The 19,330-nt window shown below is 42.3% G+C and overlaps 1 protein-coding gene across 24 annotated transcripts in view; it reads left to right on the plus strand.

Moving 5' to 3' along the window:
* KIAA1217 (KIAA1217 ortholog) overlaps positions 1–19,330 on the plus strand; it is a 326,984-nt gene that overhangs the window by 163,717 nt on the left and 143,937 nt on the right. The window contains exon 1 of one of the 24 annotated variants that reach the window (XM_027121838.1): positions 3,615–4,036. The exons of the other annotated variants lie outside the window; for them this stretch is intronic. The gene's annotated coding sequence lies outside the window, so the exon portion shown is untranslated. Of the gene's footprint in view, positions 1–3,614; positions 4,037–19,330 lie in introns of those variants that run through there. 24 annotated transcript variants of the gene reach the window in all.

Below are 19,330 nucleotides of genomic sequence, written 5' to 3' on the forward strand. Positions count from 1 at the left end.
TGTGTCTTTTGGTTGGAGCATTTAATCTATTTACATTTAAGGTAGTTATCAATATGTATATTTCTATTACCATTTTCTTAATTGTTTTGGGTTTGTTATTGTAAGTCCTTTGCTTCTCTTGTGTTTCCTGCATAGAAAAGTTCCTTTAGTATTTGTTGTAGAACTGGTTTGGTGGTGCTAAATTCTCTTAGCTTTTGCTCATCTGTGAAGCTTTTGATTTCTCCATTGAATCTGAATGAGATCCTTGCCGGGTAGAGTAATCTTGGTTGTAGGTTCTTCCCTTTCATCACTTTAAATATATCATGCCACTCCCTTCTGGCTTGTAGAGTTGCTGCTGAGAAATCAGCTGTTAACCGTATGGGAGTTCCCTTGTATGTGATTTGTCATTTTTCCCTTGTTGCTGTTAATAATTTTTCTTTGTCTTTAATTTTTGTCAGTTTGATTACTATGTGTCTCAGCATGTTTCTCCTTGGGTTTATCCTGCCTGGGACTCTGCGCTTCCTGGACTTGGGTGGCTATTTCCTTTCCCATGTTAGGGAAGTTTTCGACTATAATCTCTTCAAACATTTTCTCAGGTCCCTTCTAGCCCTCTTCTCCTTCTGGGACCCCTATAATGCAAATCTTGGTGTGTTTAATGTTGTCCCAGGGGTCTCCTAGGCTGTCTTCATTTCTTTTCACTCTTCTTTCTTTATTCTGTTCTGCGGCAGTGAATTCCACCATTCTGTCTTCCAGATCACTTATCCATTCTTCTCCCTCAGTTATTCTGCTACTGATTCCTTCTAGTGCATTCTTCCCTTCAGTTATTGTATTGTTCTTCTCTGTTTGTTTGTTCTTCAATTCTTCTAGGTGTTTGTTAAACATTTCTTGTGTCTTCTTGATCTTTGCCTCCATCCTTTTGCCAAGGTCCTGGATCATGTTCACTATCATTATTCTGAATTCTTTTTCTGCAAGGTTGCCTATCTCCACTTCATTTAGTTGTTTTTCTGGGGTTTTATCTTGTTCCTACATCTGGTACCTAGTCCTCTGCCTTTTCATTTTGTGTATCTTTCTGTGAATGTGGTTTTCATTCCATAGGCTGCAGAATTGTAATTCTTCTTGCTTCTGCTGTCTGCCCTCTTTTCTTTTGTCTTAATCCACAGAATTTTAGGATCTCCCTCCCAAGTCCTGTTGATCTTGTGTTTAGTTAAAATGGTCATAGTTGGTTCATCATGGGTTATTGCATTAATTTTGATTTTTAAAATTGTCTCATTAAAATATTATTCTATCTTGATTATTGAGTTCGGTGGGGAGGAGCCTTCAATTTTGCACCCAAGGAGAGTACCTCACTCTCCTCACCCCAGTAGCTGCCTGTGTGTCACCCCAGGGACTTCACATCTCATGGGGTGACCTCCAGCCACAGAGCCCAGAAGAGGCAGAGTTAGGAAAGCCCAGCTCCCAGGCTTCACTTCTGCACATACGCAGTGTGTCACTGGAGCCGTTCCCCAGCTCTGGGAGTCACGTCTGGACCAATCCTCCAACCACTCCTGCTCCCTGGAGGGGATGCAACCTTGCTCTCACTCTAGGCAGCCTGTGCCTGGAGATAAACCTGCCAGCTTAATCATTTTTCCACTTGGATAATCCCTCCTTTCTACTACTTTGGCATAGTAGAAAGCGAGGAGCCGGGGGAGGCTGGGCTTGGTGCATTGCACAGAGGCTTTTAGAAGCCATGCAAGAGAGAGAAGGTTTAGCCCTAAGCTGCTGTTTAGGACAGAGAAGTTAGACATTGCTGGTGTCTATACAATATTCTTTCTCCGTTGCTGTCCTGGATGCAAGATGTGAGCTTCTCATTCTGGCACTTCAGGCAGGACCAAATGACAGCAAAACCCAGAAATCTTTTCTGATGCTGAGGACCAACTAGTCACTCTTGGAGACTGACAAAGCAGAAAGGTAAAGAAAGAATTTGATCAGCAGCTCTGATTTATAACGTGACCGGGTTCCAAAAACCTATCACCTCTAAATCTTCACTTGTACAGAGTGGTGGGGTCCCCATGCCCTCCACCCATCCAGAGACCAAATGAAATTCTTCTCAGTGGAATTTATGCCATTTCTGCTTACCTCTCTCTCTTCAGTGAAAAGAGGGACCATTAGGAGAAAGGAAGTCTACAAAAGAAAGTAAAATCAGTTTTGCAGTAGATTTGAGTTTTAGAAATAATTTCCGTGAAGAATTGTCCCGCTGATATTAGGTCTGGGTCTTAATGATGGAGTCGTTTCCTTTTAATCATTGCTGTCTTATAAATGTCTGTCTGGAATGCAACCACGGGCAGGGGCTGCTGTCTGGCTTCTTTGTGGTCGGCCTCGGGGGAAAGGGTAGCCACAAGATGTTCCCACCCTTCTGTGTACCCTCAGGAATTTGAAAATAAAACTCATGTGAAAACAAGAACAGCAACTTCCTTCTCCCTGCAGCCACATGCCTTGGTTGACCGTATCCTGAATGGTTAGCTTTGGAAAAGGCACCTCCCTTACCAGCCCAGCAGCCAGAGGTGCTGCCATTTCTGTAACAAATTACCTGTTAAACACTCAGACCCAACAAGCAAGAATGATTTTAAAAGGCTCGGGAGGATTTTAGACTAATTGAGGGAGAACTTGCCCAACGTGTGTCCCTTCTCCGTGGCTGTTCTTTTATTTCAAGGTGGTTACAGTGATGGTGACCATTTGCTGGTGGGGGTATTTAAGGAACAGAAGGTTCTCTGTTGTCACAATCGCCCCTCCTGTGCAGAAGAGTGGGTAGGAGGTTAGAGAAAAAGATGGAGGAAACGTCCGTCTGTAAAGCGGAAAACCAAGAAGGTTTATAGGCAAAGACTGTGAGCCTCGTATTAGATTGAGAGTGAAGAGGTATCCGTAGGATAGTTTAAAAAAGAAATGAGTTCCAGACAAATGGAAAGATATGTATTGCTCTATAGAGTAAGTGAAGCACTTCGGGAATTTGTTTTCCTAAGCGCCAGTAGTGATTGACATGTAATAGTATAAAAACTAAAATTTACAGAAGAGAGTATGATTGCAGGTCAGTAGCTTTGGGGCACATTCCTGACCTTTTTAAAGTGCAATCAAAGAAGAGGTCAGAGGATCGCCTCTAGCTTGGGAACTCAGTGGACAGGGTGGGAGGATTTGGTGACCGGCCGGCGTGGTCCACTCCAGTCTCCTTCTGGCGTGCCTCCCTTTACTTTGGAGCCTGGAAGGCAGACCCATTCTGGAATAGAAGATGCGCTGGGTTCTGGAAGTAGGGACCAAGGCATCTGTGGAGGCTTTGGGTTTTCTTTAGCATCGTTTGCTGAGAGGTCTCTAGGCAGTCACTCGCTGGATAGGGTTGAAAGTCAGGGTACCAGGCATCCATTTTTCTCCTTCTGAGGGCACGGGTGTGGTCTGGTTTTCAGCAGGACCAGCTGCTTCCTGACTTCCAAAGTGGAGTCACAGTGGTCCAGGGCTGTGACCGTGGACCGGAAGCTTCCTCCCCATCAAACGGGTTCTGCAACGTCCCAGTTCTCCCGTGAACATTCATTCAGCTCAGTGATTCCACAAGCCATTTAATAAATCTGTCTGGGTTTTGTTTGTTTGTTTGTTTGTTTGTTTGCTTAAAGCTGGAGTTGGTTCAGTTCTCTGCAACTGAACTCTGACAGATACGTGGGGTCTGATTTGCTGTTTTTGTGGAAGTTGTAGTGCCTGCCCCTTCTTCACGTTCTAGAAAATATGGCAAGTAGTGGTAGATCCAGACTGATGACTTTCAGAGACTTGGCAGTGAACTGGAGAATGGACTGGAGGTGTGGTTTCCCAACTGTGTTCCTCAGAGCTCTGGAGTTTTGTGGAGTTTTCTCTACTCTAAATGTTGTACTTTCATAAAAGATTTCATTTGGCAAATGAGCTATGCTGAACTGCTAACACCCACACAGTAAAAAACATTAAGTAGACCAAGGGGCGTTGGAGAATAAGGAAAGAGAGAAGTTATGAAGAAATTTCCTTTCGATAACAGCAGTCCTCGAGTACTTCTATTTGGCTATATCGGGTGAGTCAAAAAGATTGTCTCTTAGGTTTTTTGCACTTGATATCATGAATGTGCTGAAAGGTAATTTTTTTAAAAAGTGAATCAATCTTTAAGCTAAGGGAGAAAAAATGGATTTGGGGCAGGGAATTAACCACTGAAAGGAATATTTCAAGAATTCCTCTGGTATAGCAAAACTTGTTTTTGTGATAGAAGTAATCACCCCCCCATTTTCCTTTACAAGCTTGGATTTTCATATATGAGGTTTTCTGAAAGAAGGGAGGACTCATCCAAGTTTACCCACTTGGCTCTTAAATTCACCCATATGAAAGAATGTTCTTGCAAAAGATTGTGTAGAGTCATGATTTGTTTGTACTTACTTTAAAAAATAAAGTTAGTCAGATGTCTTTCGAAATCCCTTGCTATTAACATTCCTGGGTTGAAACTTCAGAACAGATCACTCAGACTTTGAGGAAATGATATAGTTAATGCGGAACCTACAGAGTTCCGTGCCCTTTACCGACATCTCAAGGATTGCTTTGCAGACAGGGTGCAGGTAGGGAAAGCATCAATGAAGGTGAATAGAAGGTTCGGTGGAATCTAAGGGTCGGAGCCCTCCCCAAGCCACCATTAATTTACAGGGTCTGCCGTCTGTTGGCTGAGTACAAGTGAAAAGACTTGCAGAAGACTTGGGGTGTACTGTGTCTGTTCCCTCCTTTACAACCGGGGTGTTGCTAAACCTGGACCACAGGTCACCTTTTTGTAAACTTAACAGCAAACATTTCTAAACTGCAGGTGGAGCTATAGGGCTAAATAGCTGGAAAGGTGACTTCGGTTTCCTAAGCTATTTCAGAAAATGAGTCTGCCTATAAGCCAGTGTGAGATATTTCTCTCTCTCTGTCACAGCCATGAAACCCCATTCAAACCCAGAGACCTAGATACTGTTTATGCTTTTTTTTCTGATGTTAAAATACCCTTATTCAAAAAAGAACTCTTCATCGAGTTTCATAAGACAACAGAAGAAAGCAAGGCAAGTTTTATCTGTGTAAGGTATAAATATACTTCTCTACATCCAAAATAGATTTGATGTGGCTTAAAACAGTAATAGTATATAAGAACCATTAAAACAAGAATTAATACAAGTAGCAGTTGGGCATAATATGTGTGCCAGGAAAATTAGGATAAGAATAATTGCTGTAATTGCAACCGAGACAAAAAAAGAAGATGAAAGGAGAAACATGTAATGAGCTCCATGAATTTCATGATTTAAGAAGAGGTTTAATGCAGGGGACACGGGTTCGTGCCCCGGCCCGGGAGGATCCCACGTGCTGTGGAGCGGCTGGGCCCGTGAGCCATGGCCGCTGAGCCTGCGCGTCCGGAGCCTGTGCTCCGCAACGGGAGAGGCCACAACAGTGAGAGGCCCGCGTACCGCAAAAAAAAAAAAAAAAAAGAAGAGGTTTATAGCAGCCCGTTTAGGACATTATAGTCCAAGAACCCCTGTATCTTAATGCTGTTGACATCATATTATGTAATAGACAGTTATATTTAACAGTTGTTTTATGGAAAGTTTCTTTGTCTAAAACTTCAAAATCCAAGGACATAGTATGAAACCATCTTTTTAGAGGTTATGTCTTTTGGACTCTGTAGGTTTCTAGTGATCTAATCTGATACATGGAAAGAGTTCATACCGTCTTGATAATTCACCTGGCCCCCCAGGTGGTTGGCCCTTGGCAATTAATCATCTCATCAGGGTGGGTAACTTCAGATAGAGAGGAGTATTTGAGAAGCATGTCATGGCTGAAGGCTTGAAAGGAAAAAGAGAGTTGAAGAAGAAATCTCTCCCGGAATTCCAAATTCCTAATAATACCAACTGTTACTCTGTACTCTCTCCAGGGATGAGGTTGAAAGTATCTGGATTGAGATGATGTACTCTGATATACTCCGCTACAGTTTGGTTGGAACAAGAGATGAGACATTGAACTACTTTTGGGGGGAAAAATTTCATTTACCAGTTGCTGTTGTTTTCCTTTGCCTCAAAAACTCTACCTAAAATCTGTTGACTGTGCCTTGCTATTTTTTCTGGTAAGTGCAAAATTCATTGCACCCTTAAGAGTTTCTTGCCAAGTTAGTTTGTTTTTTCAAAGCTGACTTTAAAACATAATCCTTTACATGCATCTAATTCTATAAGAGTTCGCACACATTTTTTGCACCTGCTTTTTAAAGATGATTCTATGGACTGCTAAAAATACTATTAAGATGCAAGCCAGCTTTATGTCATATACCCAAGTAAAATTCCATCCATGGTGCCCTCATGCTAAACGTGGCCTCCAGAGAGCTGCCTGCTGACATCTGGAAACTGAGATTTGTGGCAGCTTCTTCTATTTCAGGCAGAGTGTAAGAACAGAGGGAACTTCACATCTGTGTTGTTAGAGGGTAGATGTATATCTTCTTAGGCAAAGAAATTGGTGATTTTCCATCGAATTTCTCAAGTAAGCTCTGTGACAGGGGATTGCAGCTAAGTGGCTTCGGGTCTGGAGATGAGGTCCTGTCCACCTCACCTATCTACATGAGGCCCAGTCTCCATTCCAGAAGCTGCTTTTGAGCACGACAGTAGGTGAGTGCCAAGGCGCCACCACAATGGTCTTTAGTTTCTTATCAGTTTGAGCCGCTCTCTGAGGGGCTGTTATTGGCCAAACTGTATCTTCCCCTATTTCCCCCACCTCCAAGTTTGTATGTTGAAGTCCTAGCCCCTAGTACCTCAAAATGTGACTGTCTTAGGAGAAAGACCTTTAAAAAGGTAATTAAGTTAGAATGAGGTCACAAGGGTGGGCCCTCATCCGATAGGACTGGTGTCCTTATAAGAAGAGAAGGTTAGGACACAGGCATGTGCAGAGGGAAGGCCATGTGAGGACACAGGGGGAAGACTGCCATCTATGAACCAAGGAGAGAAGCCTCCAAAGAAACCAATCCGGCCGACACCTTGGTCTCAGACTTCTAGCCTTCGGAACAGTGAGAGAATAGGTTTCTGTTGTGAAGCCCCCCAGTCTGTGGAGCTTTGCTATGGCGGCCCCAGCACACTAACACAGAGACTCAGGACACTCTTTTCCTCCTACTTCCTTTGTCATATGAGGGCACAGCCAGGTTTATGGCAGTTGTCACAAACTTAAAGTATTTCTTTCTTCAAGACAGTAAAATTCGATTCGTCAAGGTTTCTGTTTATTTTAAGTTGAGTTTTATTCTATCCTCTTCCACCTTTGCTCAGTGCATCAACTTGGTTTCTTCGCATTGCAAGGGGAAATCTTAAACTCCCGGGACAGATTCATCTTCCATGACTGCTTTTCTGTCTGAAGTCTCCCCAGCCCCATCTTCAGATTTAGCAAATGAAAGTTGCTTCACATCTAAGTGACTTCACCGGATTCCATCAAGAAAAGCTCCGAATGTCATCATGCTGAGTTTGAGGTCTCAGGAGTTTGGTGATGTCATTAAAAATGATACTCCCACCCACTTTCCACTTTCAGAATTTTTCTAGGGTGTTAATTGGCTTTCAGACGTCTCTGGCTAAATGTCTCCCAGTAATATTAAAACTAAACATGATAAAAATAAATCCTTCATTATTTTTTTCCTCCACAAGTTTTGCCCATTTCTCAATTTTTTTTCTCCATTCATGTATTTATGCATTTATTAAGAATCTGTTCAGTTCCTTTCACTGTTAAAGGTGTCATGGTGAGTTATTTAAAAAATATATGAAATCTGGTTCTTGTATTCAAGGAATTTTCAGTAAACTAAAGACACATGGTAACCATGTAAGGTCTTTAAAATATACATAAATCAAAGAGTACACAGAGGAAGCTGTGCGTACACCCAGCCATACTGGCCTCTTGGCTGTGCTGCATCAGGAATAGACCCGTGCTGCTCTCTCTGTCTGGATTCAGCCCCCATTCACAGGCCCCCATGTCTGCATGGCCCCTCCTCACTTCATTCAGAGCCAAGCTCAAATGGCCTCATCAGAGAGCCCTCCCCTGAGTAAGATGGGACCCACCCTGCCAATCCTTTTTGCATCCTTTCTCATGACACATCATTTGGGACAGTGGTTCTCACATTTTAGCCGAGATATTATTAAAACACAGACGTCTGGCTCTGCTTATCGCATTTATGGTTCAGTGGACCTGGGGTGAGACCCAAGAATTTGCAGCTCTAGCTAGTCCCTAGGTGATGCTGGCGCTTCTGGTCAGGGGATCGCTGATTCAGGGTAATATTGTGCCCTAGGAAAGATGTTAACGTGTCATTACAATGTAGCACCACATGAGGGCGCTTTCATCGGTTCACAGTAGGGGATGGAAAGTAGTCCTCCTACTTTGGCAGGAAAACGTGGAGGCCTTAAATGTCTGGCCTGGTCCACGTCCTTGAACTAGAGTATTTAATTCCAGCCCACGTGACTGGCAGGAGCGTCACAAGAAGTATGGGGGTACACAGCCTCCTGCAGCAAGCCGTGGAGCCAACCTGCTAAGCTAGGGCTGTCTTGTCTTCTGCTCTGTGCGGCTCCTGTCTCTGATCCCTACTTGGTCCCTGAACTGCCTTTATCTTGCACCTCATCACCCAGCTTGACACACTTGGAAATGTCGGTAGAGCCAACAGTGGAAAGGTAGCTGGACTCTTCACAGGACTTCATGCCTCTCTCTACCATGTCCCAGTTTCCTCAGTTCAGGTGTTCCCCCCACCAGCGTCCTGCCCTTGTCTGCCCCAGGGGAACCCTGGCCCCAGTCATGGTCAGTTAACACCCAGGTATTGGTACTGCTTGTTGTACTGACAAGGCAGAGGCAGATGGACGAGGCCAGGGCTGAAGACTTTCCTGGAGGAGAGAGTTCCCTTGGTTTTGCGTGATTCTAGAGTAGCGTTCTTTCATACGCTTTCATTTGCCTTCATAAAAAGAGTCAAGTAATATAGGAACCTTTTTAAGAGGAAAAGAGTTCAATTTAACATATTAATTGAGTACATTTTAGATACCTGCAGTACACATGGTGCTGTATTAGGTAGGAAGAAAGGAAATCATTCTTTTGACAAACACTGACTGAGTTCCTACTAAGACAGCCCTGGGTACAATCAACAAAAGAGTCACAACCCTCTAGAGCTTCTATTCTGTTGGGAGAGGCGGAGGATAAACAAATAAAATAGGGAAAAGATGGTATAAATACTAAGGAGTAAAAATAAAATAGGGGCAGGGGTATAGGGAGTGCTGAAGAGATGAAGGTGTTAGAGTTGTCATTCTGAAAAGGATGGACAGGGAGAACATCACTGAGAAAGTGGCACGTGAGCCATGATCCAGAGCGCGTGAAGATGTGAGCCGCACAGATGTCTGGGGGAGGAGAATTCCAGGCAGAGGGATCAGCCAGTGCAAAGACTTTGCGCAAGGGCACACCAAGAGCATTCAAGGAACAGCAAGGAGACCACTGTGATTGGAGTCACTCTGTAACAGAGGAGTAGGGAATGAGGTTGGAGAAGCCCCGGGAGCCGAACAGTATAGGGCTTTGACAACGGCAAAGGCTTGGGCTACACTGTCCTCATCGTAATGGGAATGGCTATGTTGCAGAATTATGAGCAGTGGCATCGCTCCCATTTTAAAGATTGTATTGTGGCTGCTGGGTGTGGAATAGACTAAAGGGGGCCTGGGCACATGTTGCGAAGACCAGTTAGGAGTCTTGGCATAATGTGGGGAGATGAGAAGGTTAGCAGTGGAAGCGGTGAGAAGGATTTGGATTCTGTAGGTGTTTCGAAATTAGAGTAAGAAGGATCCCTGCCATGCAGGGGGTCTAATGAAGGAGGCTTACATATAAGAAATCACCACAGCAGCTAATACTTACTGAGCGCTGACTCTGTGCCAGATACGCGAATCTAACACACGGTACGGCAAAGCCAGGATCTGAACCCTGGCAGTCTGTCTGCAGAGCCCACATGCTAAACCACTATACTGAAAAGAGAAAGCAAGAAGAAGGCAGAAAACAGTGGAATAATATCTTCAAAAGCCTGGGGAAAATATCACTTTGAATGAATATTTCTTTAACTGGCAAAATTATTACTTAAGGGTGAGGGCAAAAAGAAGACATTTTCAGGTAAATGGATTAAGAGCATTCAGCATTCACAGGCTCTGGCTGAAAGAACTTGTAGCATATGTATTTCACACAAAAATCCTCAACAAAATATTAGCAAATCAGATCCAAAAATGTATTAAAAAAATACATCACCACTGAGTGGGATTTATTCCAGGTATGCAAGGCTGGTTCAGTGTTTGAAATACAATCAGTGTAATCTACCATATCAACAGGCTAAAGAAGAAAAAATCATATGATTATATCAATTGGCACATAAAAAGCATTTGAAAGAAACCAATACCCATACATGATTTTTAAAAAACTCCTAGCAAACTAGGAATGGAGGGGAACTTTCTCACATCATAAAGAGCATCTACCAAAAAAACCCTACTGCTAACATCATACTTAATAACGAGAGACTGAAAGCTTTCTCTCGAAGTTTGGGAACATGGCAGGAATGTCCAACCTCACCACTCTTATTCAACATAATTCGGGAAGTTCTAGCCAGTTCAGCAGACAAGAAAAAGGAATAAAAAGCATGCCATTTGGAAAAGAAAATATAAAACTCTCTGTTTCCAAGTGATGTTATCTACATAGAAAATCCCAAAGAATGTACCAAAACAACAACAATGACAACAACCCTCTTGGAGAATAAGTGAGTTCAGCAAGGTCACAGGATCCAGGATTAACATACAAACTCAACTGCATTTCTGTATGCTAACAGCAAACACCTGGAAGCTAAAACAAAAGGCATAATAGCATTCACAGTTGCTCTGAAGAAAATTAAATATTAAGTATAAATCTAACAAAACATGGATAGGATCTGTATGCTGAAAATTACAATATGCTGAGGAAAGTAATCAAAGACCTAATAAGTGAAGAAACACGGTTTTCATCAGTTGGAAGCCTCAGCAAAGTAAAGATGTCTGTTTTCCCCAAATTGATCTATAGGATTAAAACAATTCCTATTAAAATCACAGCAAGATTTTTTTTTTGAAACATACACAAGCTTATTCTGAAATTTATATAAAAAGGCAAAGGAGCCTTTTATAGAATATTTAGAATAGCTAAGACAATTTTGAAAAAGAATAGAACGCGAGAACTCAATCTACCTGATTTCAAGCCTTACCATAGAGCTATAGAAATCAAGACTGTACCATATTAGCAGGGGGGTAGACACATAGATCAAGGAAACAGAATAGAGAACCCAGAAATACACCCATAAAATGATGCTGAACTGATTTTTGACAAAATTGCAAAAGCAATTCAATGAAAGAAAGACGGCTTTTTCAACAAGTCATACTGGATCGATTGGACATCCACAGGCAGAAAAGAGAACTTTAACCTAATTCTCACACTAGTACAAAAATTAACTCAAAATAGATCATGGACTTTATTTATTTATTTATTTTTGTGCTACGCGGGCCTCTCACTGTTGTGGCCTCTCCCGTTGCGGAGCGCAGGCTCCAGACGCGCAGGCTCAGCGGCCATGGCTCATGGGCCCAGCCGCTCCGCGGCATGTGGGATCCTCCCAGACCGGGGCACGAACCCATGTCCCCTGCAGGCGGACTCTCAACCACTGCGCCACCAGGGAATCCCTAGATCATGGACTTTAATGTAAAATGTAAAATTATAAAAACCTTTAGAAAAAGATAAGAGATGTTATTCTGGACTTGGAGCTTTGTGAAGAGTTCTTAGACGTGACACCGAAAGCACAATCCATAAAAAGAAAAACTAGACCTTCTCCAAAGAAGTGTCCAAAAACATGGACCTTGTTAAGATGAAAATATAAGCTACAATCTGGGAGAAAAATATCTGTAGTCATGTAACTGACAAAGGACTAATACTTAAAATATACAAAGAACTCAAACTCAACAGTAAAAAATCAAACAATCCAACGGTAAGAGACATTTCAACTGGAAAGGATGTACGGATAGTAAATAAGGACATGGAAATATGTTCATCATTAGCTTTTTGGGAGGTGCAGATTTAAATATAGTGCAGAGACATCACTACACATATGTCAGAGTGGTTGAAATTTAAAATAATGATAACAGCAAGTGTTAACAAGGATGCAGATAAACTGGGTCACTAATACACTGCTGGTGGGAATGTAAAATGGTACAGTCACTCTGGAAAACAGTTTTACAGTTTCTTTTAAAACTAAAAATGGGGGCTTCCCTGGTGGCGCAGTGGTTGAGAGTCTGCCTGCCGATGTAGGGGACGTGGGTTCGTGCCCCGGTCCGGGAAGATCCCACATGCCGCGAAGCGGCTGGGCCCGTGAGCCATGGCCGCTGAGCCTGCGCGTCTGGAGCCTGTGCTCCGCAACGGGAGAGGCCACAACAGTGAGAGGCCCGCGTACCGCAAAAAAAAAAAAAAACAAAAAAACTAAAAATGGCTTATAGTAGGACTCAGCATTTACAGTATTTGGCTTTTATCTCAGGAAAATGAACACTTATATTCACCAAGAAACTCGTACATGGATGTTAACAGCAGCTTTGTTTGTAATACCAACAGCTGGAAACTATGCACATGTCCTTCAGTGGGCGAATAGTAAGTAAAATGCAGTACCTCCATACCTTGGAATAGTGCTGCCATAAAAAGGGGCAAACTGTTGATTCTTGCAACATCTTGGATGTACCTGAAGGGGATTATTCCGTGTCTGTGGGGAGGTGGGGGAAAGCACCAATTTCTAAAGGTACTATTTCATTTACTGAAAACACTATTTAAATAAAATTATACAAATGGGGAACAAATTAGTAGTTGCCAGGGGTTAAGGGGTTTCTACACGGGGGTAGCATGAGGGGGACTTGTTACGATGATACAATTATGTATTGTGATTGGGGTAGTAGTCACACAGTTAAATTTCATAGAATTACACACACATGTAAATCTAAGCTCTGTGGGTGGTTCCAATGCCAACGGCCTGGTTTTGTTATTATACAAGAGGTCATCATTGGTGGAAGCAGGGCAAGGGTGCGTGGGACCTCCCTGTATATTTCTTTCCAACTTTCTGTGAATCTGTAATTATTTCAAAATAAAAAAATGAAAAAAAATTTACTAAGAAGTGTAATAAACCTAGGAGGAAGAAGCAGAGTATGTGAAGTGATGGTGAGAAAAATAAATTGGTAGTCGTGTTTTCCAGAAAACTGTAAATAAGTGTCAATCCCAATGAATTCTTTAAGGGAGTTAAAAGCAGAATAAAATAAAGATACCAGAGAGAAACAAGGTCAGACCAGAGAGCGTGATCAGAGTAAACGCATTCTGAAAGCTTCTTATTACCTAAGAGGACAGAAAACCAAATATTTGAAGTGTCTTTATGATGAAAAGGTAGGACAGCATCTAAACCAACAATGCTATTTTAATTCATACTAAAATCACTTACTGAGTATCTGCTGTATGTCTGGAAACCTACTAACGTCACTAATTCTTATCATAATTTTGAAAGAAGGTCGTTTTATCCCCTTTTCATTGATGAAGCAGAGCCTAAATGGGGGTGAATGACATATACGGAAGGTCATAGCAGGAAGTGGCAAAGCCAGGATTTGAACCCTGGGCTCTCTGATGCGTAAGCCTTTGTTCTTATAACTCCACTATGCCCTCCTGGGCATGATGAATATTGAAATAAGTTAATTTTCTAAAGAGAATGCTTGCAGCGTTTTGAAGGTGAAATATTTTGACTTCTTATGGAATGAAATATGAATCATCTCTAAATTATGGGAAAAACAGAAAGCTTTCAAACTATGGGCAAAAACTTACTGCAAAATAGAAAGCTTTCAGGACTTCCCTGGTGGCGCAGTGGTTAAGAATCTGCCTGCCAATGCAGGGGACATGGGTTCAACCCCTGGTCCGGGAAGATCCCACATGCCACGGAGCAACTAAGCCTGTGCACCACAACTACTGAGCCCACGTGCCACAGCTACTGAAGCCCGTGTGCCTAGAGCCCGTGCTCCGCAACAAGAGAAACCACCGCAATGGGAAGTCCACTCACCGCAACAAAGAGTAGCCCCCGCTCGCCACAACTAGAGAAAGCCCGCGTGCAGCAACAAAGACCCAACACAGACAGAAGGAAGGGAGGGAGGGAAGGAGGAAGGAAGGAAGGAAGGGAGGGAGGGAGGAAGGAAGGAAGGAAGGAAGGAAGGAAGGAAGGAAGGAAGGAAGGAAGGAAAGAAAGAAATGTATTAAAAAAATATTTCTCCCCCCCCCCAAAAATATAGAAAACTTTCATGTCTTCCCTTCTCCTTTGTCAGTGCTAAACAGTCCTTGTGAAGCTGGGTATCTCAGGAGCCCATACTTCAACTAGTTGTGTTACCTGGAAGAATAAAGAGCATCAATTAACATTCGAATTTAATGTTTTCTCAGTAAAGCTATGAGCATAGAAATATAATTTTTAAATCTCATCCTGTGTGGATGAGATAAAGGTGATTTTTAAATTTTAATTTAATTTCAATTGAAATATAGTTGATTTACAATGTTGTGTTAATGCTGTGCAGCAAAGTGACTCAGTTCTACATATATATACCTTATTTTTCATATTCTTTTCCATTATGGTTTATCAGAGGATATTGAATCTAGTTCCCTGTGCTGTACAGTAGGACCTTGCTGCTTATTCATTCTATATATACCAATTTTCATCTGTTAATCCCAAACTCCCACTCCATCCCTCTCCCTCCCCACTCCCTCTTGACAAGCACCAGTCTCTTCTCTATGTCCATTCTGTTTCTGTTTCATAGGTAGGTTCATTTGTGTCATATTTTAGGTTCCATAAGTGATATCATATGGTATTTGTCTTTCTCTTTCTGACTTAACTTCACTTAGTATGATAGTTTGTAGGTCCATCCATGTTGCTGCACATGGCATTATTTCATTCTTTTTTATGGCTGAGTAATATTCCATTGTATATATGTACCACGTCTTCTTTATCCATTCATCTGCCGATGGACGTTTAGGTTGTTTCCATGTCTTGGTTATTGTGAATAGTGCCGCTATGAACACTGGGGTGCATGTATCTTTTTGAATTATAGCTTTGTCTGGATATATGCCCAGGAGTGGGATTGCTGGATCATATGGCAATTCTAATTTTAGTTTCCTGAGGAACCTCAATACTGTTTTCCATAGTGGCTGTACTAACTTACATTCCTGCCAACAGTGTAGGAGTGTTCCCTTTTCTAGGAGGTGGTATTTTGAAGATCAAAGAAAACCACACGTCTATCGAACTCTTGGTTAATTTCCCATTTGTAAATCTTATTTCTGTTTCTCCGGATGCTAAAATGATCTTGAAGCCCAAGTATTCTAAGATACATTTTCACACACACACATATTCACAGAGCACATGGTGAGAACACACACACATGCACGAGCACGCATACAGACACACACACAGGTTGATAATGGATCCTTAGGAAAGAGGTGTTAGGGCTTAGTTTCTCCTGTTTGTTGACAGGTGTGAATAAAAGAAACCTGAAGATTCATCTTTGATCTGGCAAACTTTTTCTCCTTCTTTTAGTCTGGAGTCAATGGCTAAATAAAGCTCTCCATTTTATAGGACTGAAAAGAAGGAGTACTTTGATCTTACTTGAAACATTGTTCAGCAGAAGCTTCTATTTACTGGCTCATAAAAGGTTTTATGCCTCATCTGTCGTACTTCGGATGACTCTAGCAAATGTACTGGGAGAAGATTTGAAATGTGTTGCTTCCTGAAGTTAGAATTATAATCAGGTGTATTATTGAACCATCCAGCTTTCCTTAATGTGTACAGCTTTCTGCGCTGGCAGGAAGTCTTGAAGTTAAACTCAAAGAGAACATTAAGCAAAATGTAGCCTTAGACTCTGAAAACATGGATATCACCCACCTCTTTGTGCACAGACTTCAGAACGTGTGTGCCCAGCTCTTCCACAACAGTTTTATCTGATGAAATAACAGAAACACCTGTCACGGGCTGAGCTCACCGCCATCTATGAAAACATCAGGAACATTCTGATCCCGGCTCTGTTATGGAACAACTCAGAGACCTTGGCCAAATCTTGCCTCCTTGTTAGGCTTCAATTTCCTCATCTGCAAAATCTTGACCCACTTCCCAGGAGATCTCAGAAAAAGATTGGCACTAGAGAGATGGTTATGAAAAGCATAAAAATTTCCAGAAATTCTTATTGATAATTTAAAAAAGGGACCATTGGTTTATGTTCTGCCCTTGATAAAGGGCACTCTTTCAACAAGGCAAAAACAAAAGGAAAGTACCAGAAAGAATTCCCCAAAAGACAGGCAGCCATGGCCCTAGTGCTCTGATTCTTCATGTCCAGCCCCGTTTTAGAGTCAGTGCTTTTCCAAAGGGTCACCTTCAGTGCAGTCTTAACAGCACTCACCATTCACATGGCCATGGTCATGAAGAGTGACCAGGGAGCTCTGCCTTACCCAAGTGGACCTATGAAAAGTGGCTCCACTGACAATTGGTTTATCTTTTTTTTCTTTTAATTGTTTTTCTTTAGATCTTTATTATTTATTTTTGGCTGCGTTGGGTCTTTGTTGCTGAGTGCGGGCTTTCTCTAGTCATCGTGAGCAGGGCCTACTCTTCATTGCGGTGCACGGGCTTCTCATTGTGGTGGCTTCTCTTGTTGCGGAGCACGGGCTCTAGGACTTCAGTAGTTGTGTCATGCGGGCTTAGTTGCTCGGCAGCATGTGAGATCTTCCCGGACCAGGGCTCGAACCCGTGTCCCCTGCATTGGCAGGTGGATTCTTAACCACTACACCACCAGGGAAGTCCCTGTTTATCTTTTTCTTAACAAAAGATAAAAAGATATTTCTGAAATTTTTGTTTGAGACTCTTAATTTTTTAATAACTGGCCATTAAAATATTTTTTCTCAATTTTTTTATTCAATAAGGTTCACCTGGTCAACATAGTTATTAATTCTCTTATACATTAACCTTGAGAAGTCAGATAGCATATACTAAAAGCACAGACTCTGAAGCCAGATTGCTCGGGTTCACAACCCAGCTCCATCATCTACCACTATGTGATGCTGGTCAAATTACATCACTACACTTTGCCTCAACTTCCTCATCTATAAATGGGAATAGAAGTAAAACCTACTTCACAGTGTTGCTGTAAGGAGCAAATGAGTTTATGTCAATTGCTCAGTGTGATGCCTGAACCATAGTAAGTACTACATAGTTGGGAACATTATTAAGTATCAATATTTCTTAAAACCACTGTGGGCAGGGCTTCCCTGGTGGCGCCGTGGTTGAGAGTCCGCCTGCCGATGCAGGGGACGCGGGTTCATGCCCCGGTCCAGGAAGATCCCACATGCCGCGGAGAGGCTGGGCCCGTGAGCCATGGCCGCTGAGCCTGCGTGTCCAGAGCCTGTGCTCCTCAGTGGGAGAGGCCACAGCAGTGAGAGGCCCGTGTACCGCAAAAACAAAACAAAACAAAAAAAAAACACTGTGGGCAGATAAATCGTGAGCTATCAGCTCACCTTCAAAATGTACCTGGAACCTGACCACTTCGTACCCCCTCTGCCCCTAGTCCACCACCACTTCTTGCTGGGCCTGTTGCAGTAGCCTCCTAACTGGTTCTCCTGCTTTCATTCTTGCCACCAACAATCTCCATAGAGCAACCTGAGTAGTCATCCCAACCCCTGCGTCACATCACATCACTCCTCTGCTCCATGTGCTTCATGACCCATCATCTGTTCAAAGTACCGGCCATCCACCATCTGGATGAGTTCAGGTTTCTCCACCATCTGGCATCATCTTACGCTACCCTGTTCTCATCCCTCTGCTCCAACTACTGACATCTTGGTAGTTCCTTTCTTTGTTTTTTTTTTAAACATCTTTATTGGAGTATAATTGCTTTACAATGGTGTGTTAGTTTCTGCTTCATAACAAAGTGAATCAGCTCTATGTATACATATATCCCCATATCTCCTCCCTCTTGCGTCTGCCTCCCACCCTCCCTATCCCACCCCTCTAGGTGGTCACAAAGCACTAAGCTGATCTCGCTGTGCTATGCGGCTGCTTCCAACTAGCTATTTTATGTTTTGTAGTATATATAAGTCCATACCACTCTCTCACTTCGTCCCAGCTTACCCTTCCCCCTCCCCATGTCCTCAAGTCCAGTCTCTACGTCTGTGTCTTTATTCCTGTCCTGACCCTAGGTTCTTCATAACCCCTTTTTTTTTTTTTTTTTTTAGATTCCTTATATATGTGTTAGCATATGGTATTTGTTTTTCTTTTTCTGACTTACTTCACTCTGTCTGACAGACTCTAGGTCCATCCACCTCACTACAAATAACTCAGTTTTGTTTCTCTTTATGGCTAATATTCCATTGTATATATGTGCCACATCTTCTTTATTCGTTCGTCTGTCGATGGGCACTTGGATTGCTTCCATGTCCTGGCTATTGTAAATAGAGCTGCAATGAAAATTGTGGTACATGACTTTTTGAATTATGGTTTTCTCAGGGTATATGCCCAGTAGTGGGATAGCTGGGTCGTATGGTAGTTCTATTTTTAGTTTTTTAAGGAACCTCCTTACTGTTCTCCATAGTGGCTGTATCAATTTACATTCCCACCAACAGTGCAGGAGGGACTCCTTTGCTGTGCAAAAGCTTTTAAGTTTCATTAAGTCCCATTTGTTTATTTTGGTTTTTATTTCCATTTCTCTAGGAGGTGGGTCAAAAAGGATCTCGCTGTGATTTATGTCATAGAGTGTTCTGCCTATGTTTTCCTCTGAGAGTTTTATAGTGTCTGACCTTACATTTATGTCTTTAATCCACTTTGAGTTTATTTGTGTGTATGATGTTAGGGAGTGTTCTAATTTAATTCTTTTACGTGTAGCTGTCCAGTTTTCCCAGCACCACTTATTGAAGAGGCTGTCTTTTCTCCATTGTATATTCTTGCCTCCTTTATCAAAAATAAGGTGGCCATATGAGCGTGGGCTTATCTCTGGGCTTTCTATCCTGTTCCAGTGATCTGTATTTCTGTTTTTGTGCCAGTACCATACTGTCTTGATTACTGTAGCTTTGTAGTATAGTCTGAAGTCAGGGAGTCTGATTCCTCCAGCTCTGTTTTTCTTTGTCAAGATTGCTTTGGCTATTCGGAGTCATTTGTGTTTCCATACAAATTGTGAATTTTTTTGTTCTAATTCTGTGAAAAATGCCACTGGCAGTTTGATAGGGATTGCATTGAATCTGTACATTGCTTTGGGTAGTATAGTCATTTTCACAATGTTGATTC

This window comes from Aethalodelphis obliquidens, unplaced genomic scaffold (genome assembly GCF_003676395.1).
Source record: "Aethalodelphis obliquidens isolate GAN/ISIS:26980383/991018 unplaced genomic scaffold, ASM367639v1 scaffold23, whole genome shotgun sequence".
Taxonomy (NCBI): Eukaryota; Metazoa; Chordata; class Mammalia; order Artiodactyla; family Delphinidae; genus Aethalodelphis; species Aethalodelphis obliquidens.